The 7,383-nt window shown below is 43.7% G+C and overlaps 1 pseudogene; it reads right to left on the bottom strand.

Moving 5' to 3' along the window:
• Positions 1-5,227: 5,227 nt before the first annotated feature.
• LOC130855845 (succinate--CoA ligase [GDP-forming] subunit beta, mitochondrial-like) lies at positions 5,228-6,429 on the bottom strand (annotated as a pseudogene).
• Positions 6,430-7,383: the final 954 nt, after the last annotated feature.

The following is a 7,383-nucleotide window of genomic DNA, read 5'->3' on the forward strand; positions in this document are numbered from 1 at the left end:
TTATGAATTTCAACAATGTCATTTAGAACAAAATACAGATGTGATAGAACTCAAAAGATTTTGCATAATCAATGCACTATACTCAAGAACTCCAAGAAAATGGAAAATCGGTGGTAAAAAGGGGCAAGATGAACTCTATAAAAATACCCCCCAAAAGCCTGTAACCATCTAAGAGCTGAGGAATTAGTAAAGGTAATTAAATATCATGAATATTTTCAAAGGAAGCAAAAGAAACAAATTAGGGACTGAGAAAACCAGACCCGCACTTAAATAGAAACACTACAATTCGATACTTAGTCAAGTGCCTTTGGGAAGCATCTTTGTTTGGCTCCTTATATATTTTAACAAAAACTTGAAAGGCCAGTAAAAATACCAATGAAATGTGGTCCAAAGGAGCCCAACAATACCACCATAGCTAAAGAGTCTTCCAATAGCCTGTAAAATATTAAGGAATATTAAATTTTAAAAAATGCCAAGAGACAAGCCATCACTGTGTTGCTTCTGTTGGGAGCAACGGTTGGTGGACAGAGGCAGGATGTGAAGATGGGAGCTCCCGCTGGAATCAGCTGTGAGCACAGCTCCTCTCAGGATTTACACCTTAAACAATAAACCCAGACAAGAGGCTTTGCCCAAACACCTTCTCTCTATCTCTTTCTTAAGCTCACAGAGCAAGTCACACATCTTCAAAGACTCATTAGGAGATAAACCCAGGTCAACAAAGGGCATGTCACTGACCATATGTGTTGAAAGAAGCTGGATTCGCCATGGTAGCTTCCGTTTTGTCAAACATTTTTGACTGCCTGACAGTTTATGTAAATGCAATTTGTTAAACACATTTCTGAAGAGGAAAAAATAACCATCCTGTCCACTAATAGCCTACGATGCTTTGTATTGCTTAGTGCTGCAAACCAATTGCAAGACCTTGAAAATTCAAATAAACCGAAAACAGGATGGAAAGATAACTACTACTAACATCTGCTCGGTGTGTGTGGAAGGGTGGGTGTTGGGTGGGAAGGACAGATGGAGCAATCAGGGTGACCATGGTAAAACCAGGGTGAAATTCAGCACGGGCTTATGTCATGCAGGTGAAAACTCGAAGAGGGGTAATTGTTCCAAGTCACAGCCGGGAAACCAGCCAGGGCAGAAGCGTCTGGATGCAGTCGAGGGTTAACGTGAACACATACGACCTCAGAATAATGTCCAGATACGATTCTTCCAACTCAGCACGATGAGGAATTGCAGAAATGGTAGAGGACCAAGACTTTTGTTTTCTATGCTGGTAGAAGGGAATGTATGTGTGTGCCGGTGAGGGGGGTGGGGGTGGGATTTGGCCAGTTGAGTAGAGTGCATGGCTAGGCACAAGGATCTGATCTCCTGGAGTCGATTTGGTACCAGGTACATTATTTTCTGGTGTTGTCATGGTGATGATGTGTCACAAATACGATAGCCACCAAACCCGTCTTCCAGACTCAAATACTATTCCCCTCAACCCCCTTCCATTCTGCCCCATAGATATGTTTCTGAAATGCTCATTCTGGCGATGCTGCTTTTCCACAGAAACACCTCAGAGGATTCCAGCGTTCAGTCTACAGAAATAAATATAATGGTAAGGTACTTTACCAGCTGGCCCCATTCCATGGTAGATGTCATGTCCCCACTCTGAGCACCAGCTCATTGCATCCCCTTGGAAAGCTCTCCTCCACCTTCTCTACAAAGCTAACTAACCATCTTCCATTGGGTACTTCCAAATGTCACCCCCTCAATGTGGTGCCTTGGAGAGAGTTAGTTCTCGCTCTTCTTTGTTTCAAGGGCATTTTGCGTGTACACAGTTTAGAAGGTGTCATATTGCATTAACATTCAGAATGTATTCTATGCCTATTATTTGTATTAGGTCTCTGTCTCCAGTTAGATCAAGGTGTCTCAAGGGCAGGGGCAAGTTCTTTTTTTCTGTTCCCAGCAGCCCACTGGCAGTGAGCACTCATTCAGTAATTGTCAAAGCTACAGAGAGTTTTACAAGTTTACAAGTTTGATTATTTAAAGTCAGTCATTTTTCCATTTTGCTGGCTGAAAAATACAGACACAATGCTTAGACTCACCCAGGGAGCGAGCAGCCATTCCATTCAATGATAGACCCAGAGATATTACGTTTTTTTCCAAAGGGTCCTGGGCTCTCAGCTTCCCTTCTGTAAGCAGGATAATACATCAACCAGATTTGCATTAGAAAAACTTTTATTTGCAAAATTCATAGCATTGATACGGTTACTGGGCTCATTTTTTACATGAGGAAACATTAATACACAAAAAGCTAGACTAATTTACAGGCTTTCTTGGTGAATTCACAACAGAGCCACAGCTAAGAGCAGAGATTTACTGAACCCCCAAGTTAATCCTAGCCCAGTAAACCATTCTGTAGCTCAGTCAAGGTAGATCTGAGGAAGAAGGATAGGGTTGAAACAGCATGCACTCTGCTAGCAGCCACTGACAGTAGGGCATGGCTAGGATCTACCACTTCCTTGTAGGGTAATGAGGGAACTATAGCCGTTTCGTGTTCTCCCTTGTGTCTCTGGCCGGTTTGAAGCAAGCACATCACAACTGGTCACAGCACCATCTTTCGGCTTGAACCAGAGTGAAGCCAGTGAGTAGAGCATGAAACCCACTGCGGTCTAACCTCCTTCATAAAACTCTGCTTAGTTCCAATGCATAAGGATCCTTCCTGAGCACTAGATGCCTGGAAAATTATATTTTACAGGGTAAAAAGTAAAACTTGCCAAGTTATGCATTGAATGTGACAACCTTCAGTACAGTTGGATGTTTATAAGAAATGTTTCCTAAATTACATTTGGATTTTCTGCATGCTAAGGGAAACAATTTGCATGTCATCAACAGATACATGAAAATTCCAAGCTGTGTTAGAAAAACTTTATAAACATAAATATTCGGTCTGCCAGATTTCCTGCCTAGGTATCAGAGGAATAACAGCTCTCTCGTGATTCTGTATTTACATTTTCAACAGGGTTGAATCAATGATGGGTATGGTGCTTTCATTAAAGAGAAGGATGAAAATAGTAGGCAGATTGGGGAATGTGTAAATAACCACATGAGAAAAAAATGGGAAAAAGTGTATAAGGATACCTTCATTGATGTGAAATCATTTCTCTTTTACATTTGATGTCCCATAGAAAGTCAAAGCCAAGTAAACACACACACACACACACACACACACACACACACACGCCGCTAGGATGATGTCCCACCTCTGAAATGATGTAACCATGGGACCTTGGGCAAGTCACAAACTCTGAGACTGGCTCCTAATTTAAAAAATAAGAATGGTGATGTCTTTAGAAAACAAACTTATGGATACCAAAGGGGATGTCAGCGGAGGGAGGGGTTTGGGATTAACATATACACACTACTATATACAAAATAGGTAAACAACAAGAACCTACTGAATAGTACAGGGAACTGTAGTCAGTATCTTGTAATAACCTATAATGGAAAAGAATCTGCAAAGAGAATATGCATATACATATGTATAACTGAATCACTTTGCTGTACACTTGAAACTAACACCACATTGTAAACTAGCTATACTCCAATGTAAAAAAAAGCATTGACAATTTAAAAAAAAAAAAAGAATAGTAATTGGTGATGTCTTCCTCAAAGAACTACTGGAATATTAAAATAAGTAAGTATATGAAAGTCTGTTATAAGTAGGCAAAGCTTTTTAAGCCAAGCAATAGAAGCAACAACAAAATACGTCATGAAGTCCAAAATGTGAAAACCTAGTGAGGTGAAGATAAAGGTAAAGGCATACATGATCCATCTTAATGTACTGGGTTTATTTGTTTGTTTGTTTGTTTTTACAAAACAGAGGATTTTATTTGAATTTGTGTACAGATGAAAATTTACCAAAATTTAAACAAAAACCTAATTCACATTCTTTCCCACCACAAAAATGGACATTATTCAAAAAAGCCACATTCTCTCAATTACATTTTCCCAGATGATAGATTCTGGGGGAAATGGGAGGGCAGAAAAGACAGTGACACTCACAGGATAATTTGCTTTTCAGTGTTGTCTCATCTTGAAATGACTGAGTCAGAGATTCCCATAAGAATCAGCATTCTTCAGTTTTTTTCTCTTTTAAATATAAATTTATTTATTTATTTTATTGGCTGTGTTGGGTCTTCGTTGTTGCACACAGGCTTTCCCTATTTGTGTCAGGTAGGGGCTACTCTTCATTGTGGTGCGTGGGCTTCTCACTGCGGTGGCCTCTCTTGTTACAGAGCACAGGCTCTAGGCGCATGGGCTTCAGTGGTTGCAGCACATGGGCTCAATAGTTGTGGCTCACAGACTTATATGCTCGGTGGCATGTGGTATCTTCCTGGGGCAGGGATGAAACCCCTGTCCCTTGCATTGGCAGGCAGATTCTTACCCACTGTGCCACCTAGGAAGTCCAACAGCATTCTTCAGTTTTGATATTAAAAGAAAAACATCTACTGCAAAGTCACAAATAAGGCTTCTGGAATTATTTTTAATGTGAGGTAAACAGTATATTCAATACTAAGGCAAATGGTAGGATACAGATTTTGGGTATTAACTGCAGATCTGCAGATCTTCCATTGTAAAATATATTTTCTAATATTCATGGATTTTCTAAATAGGTTGGAATTAGAAATTGTAGGAACTGTTGCAGTTTATAACAGCTATTTGTTTGAAAGTCTTAGCTGCACCTTTTTGATGGTAAATCTATTAAATGTAATCTTGTCTGACTTTTATATACACACATATACAGCCTGTGTTGTGTTTTTTTGGTTTTTTTTTTAATTACTTTTTTTTTTATTACACAGAACAAAGAGTTCACCAAAATTGCTGTTAATGAACCAGGGCTTGATCTCAAATGCTGTATATATGCACACTGGCTGGCCACATAGACTGCTCCCCAAAGCTGGCAAAACAGTGCCTACCAAGCTGGCTCACCACGACAGAAAAGTATGAGAACACAGGGCATTCATTTAATAAAGACAGCAAGGGAAACCAAATTAATTAGGCTCTCTAGATATTCGAGAAAATACAGACTGAAGTTTTTTATACAGTGATTCTTGCTCTTCGCTTCCCCCAGTTTTTTTCCCAGTAGGATAACCATTTTCTTCACAGTGATGAGAAAACCATTCCTTTTCACGGGTAAATGCACTTCTTTTTCCGAGGAATCAGGACAAAGGCACTACTTCTTAGCCACCCTGGCCACAGCTTTCTTGGCTGCACCCTCCAGGCCGACAGCTGAAGTAATGGGGAGTCCGCTGTTACTGAGAATGTTCTAGGCCTCATGGGCATTGGTTCCTTCAAGCCGGACCACCAGGCGCACCTGATTTCCAGCTCCTGGCAGGCTTTGGTGATCCCATTGGCAAGGATGGCACAGTTGACGATTCCGCCAAAAATACTGACTAGGATGGCTTCAACCTGAGGATCAGCTGTGAGTATCTTGAATGCTTGATATACTTGAGACTCATTTACACCACCACCAAGATACAAGAGGTTGGCTGGCTTTCCACCATTCAGGAAAATGATGTCACAGGTAGCCATGGCGAGTCCAGCACCGTTCACAAAGCAGGCAATGTCCCCATCCAGTCCTATGTATTTTAGATCATACCTGGCAGCTTCATTTTCAACGGGCTTATTCTCTGATCTGGCGCCCATAGCAAATATGTCCTTTTGTCGGAATTCTGCGTTGTCTTCAAAGTTTATCTTGGCATCAAAACAGACAACTTGTCCTTCTGGAGTTTCACCAAAGGGATTCACTTCCACTTGAGTAGCATCAGTTTTCAGGAAGAGATTATACAGCTTCTTCATTTGATCTGCAGCCTGGTTTTTCAAAGGCCCGAGGAAGCCTAGATTTTCCGCCATCCGCTGAGCTTGGCTGTCCTTTACCCCTTCAATAATGTCAATTTACTCCTTAAAAATAAGTTCTGGATTTGAAGCTGCCCCCTCTTCAATGTCAACACGCCCCTGAGGGCTGCCCACCAGCATGGGGCCATGGCAAGACCGGTCCATCAGAATGGCCAAGTAGGTTTCCCTGGGAATGTCCAAGGCTTTAGCAACCACCAACTTGTTAACCTTCACACCTTCTTTTGGAGTTTGCTTTGTTGCTAGATTATGCCCAATCATCTGTTTAGCCAGCTGTCCTACAACTGTAGGGTCTTTTGCTAAATGAATGCCTCCTTTCAAACTGCCACTGAAGACACCTTTTCCTCTTCCTCCAGCTAAGATCAGGGCTTTTAAAACAATTTCTTTTGCATTTAGTCTCTTAGCAGCCCCAACAGCTTCATTGGCAGTGTCTGCGACCAAGAATCTTCGAACTTTCACTCTCTTGTTAGACATCAGTTTCTTGCTCTGGGGTTCCTGCAGGTTCATCCATCTTCTTGGGGTTAATTGAACCCCCTGGGACCTGGCCTCCAGGAGCGGGGTCCTGAGTGCAAGGTCTCTCAGAAGTTTCCGGGCCTGCGCTGCTACGGGGGCCACCTTCTTAACCAGGAAAACAGCGTGGGGAGCGGGGCGGGGGCGGGCAGGACCAGAGGGGAAGAGGGGGGAGAGGGGGGGAGGGGGACGAGGTGGGGAGGGGGTGGGGAGGGACCAGAGGGGGAGAGGAGGGGAGGGGAGGGGGAGGAGTGGGGGAGAGGAGGGAGAGGGAGGGGAGGGAAGGGGAGGGGAGAGGGAGGGGAGAGGTGGGGAGGGGAGGGGAGAGGGAGGGGAGGGGTGGGGAGGGGAGGGGAGGGGAGAGGGAGGGGAGGGGTGGGGAGGGGAGGGGAGGGGAGGGGAGACCGGCCGCCCCACGCTGCCCCCGCACCGCCCCCTCCGCCTGCCTGGGCCTGCCTGGTCTTCATGTACTGTTTTTTCACGGGGTTCCATCATTTTCTAATCCTTGAATGAGGACTCCATTTGTAGAAAGAAAAGTAGATTATTGCTCTTTATGCACAAAATAACCCCCCTGGTTACTTGATACTTGTCCTCACCTGGCAAGCTCCCCCAGGGTTTCCAAGCAACTCAGACCTACCTGTCTCGCAGTGGCCTCATCCCGCCCCCCCACCTGCCCCTCCCCCACTTGGAGCTGCTCGGAAGCATCACGACCCAGCATCTCGGGAAGGACCAAACCTCCCCTGCCCAAGTTCACGAGCGGCACTCAAGGAAAGAGCTTCTGAGAGAGTTTTACAGATGCTGCTCTGCAAGACTGTTCTCTGGCTTATCTCACTTTGCTATTTTGTTTTCTCCCAGTTTCATGTTTTTATCCCATTTTTTGGTGAACTTGTTTCATGACTTCCTTCCTGATGTCTACTCTTCTCACAGGCGCCTTCCCTTTTCTAGCTCTCTCTCCGGTCCTCTCCC

The sequence above is a fragment of the Hippopotamus amphibius genome, chromosome 6 (assembly GCF_030028045.1).
Source record: "Hippopotamus amphibius kiboko isolate mHipAmp2 chromosome 6, mHipAmp2.hap2, whole genome shotgun sequence".
NCBI lineage: Eukaryota > Metazoa > Chordata > Mammalia > Artiodactyla > Hippopotamidae > Hippopotamus > Hippopotamus amphibius.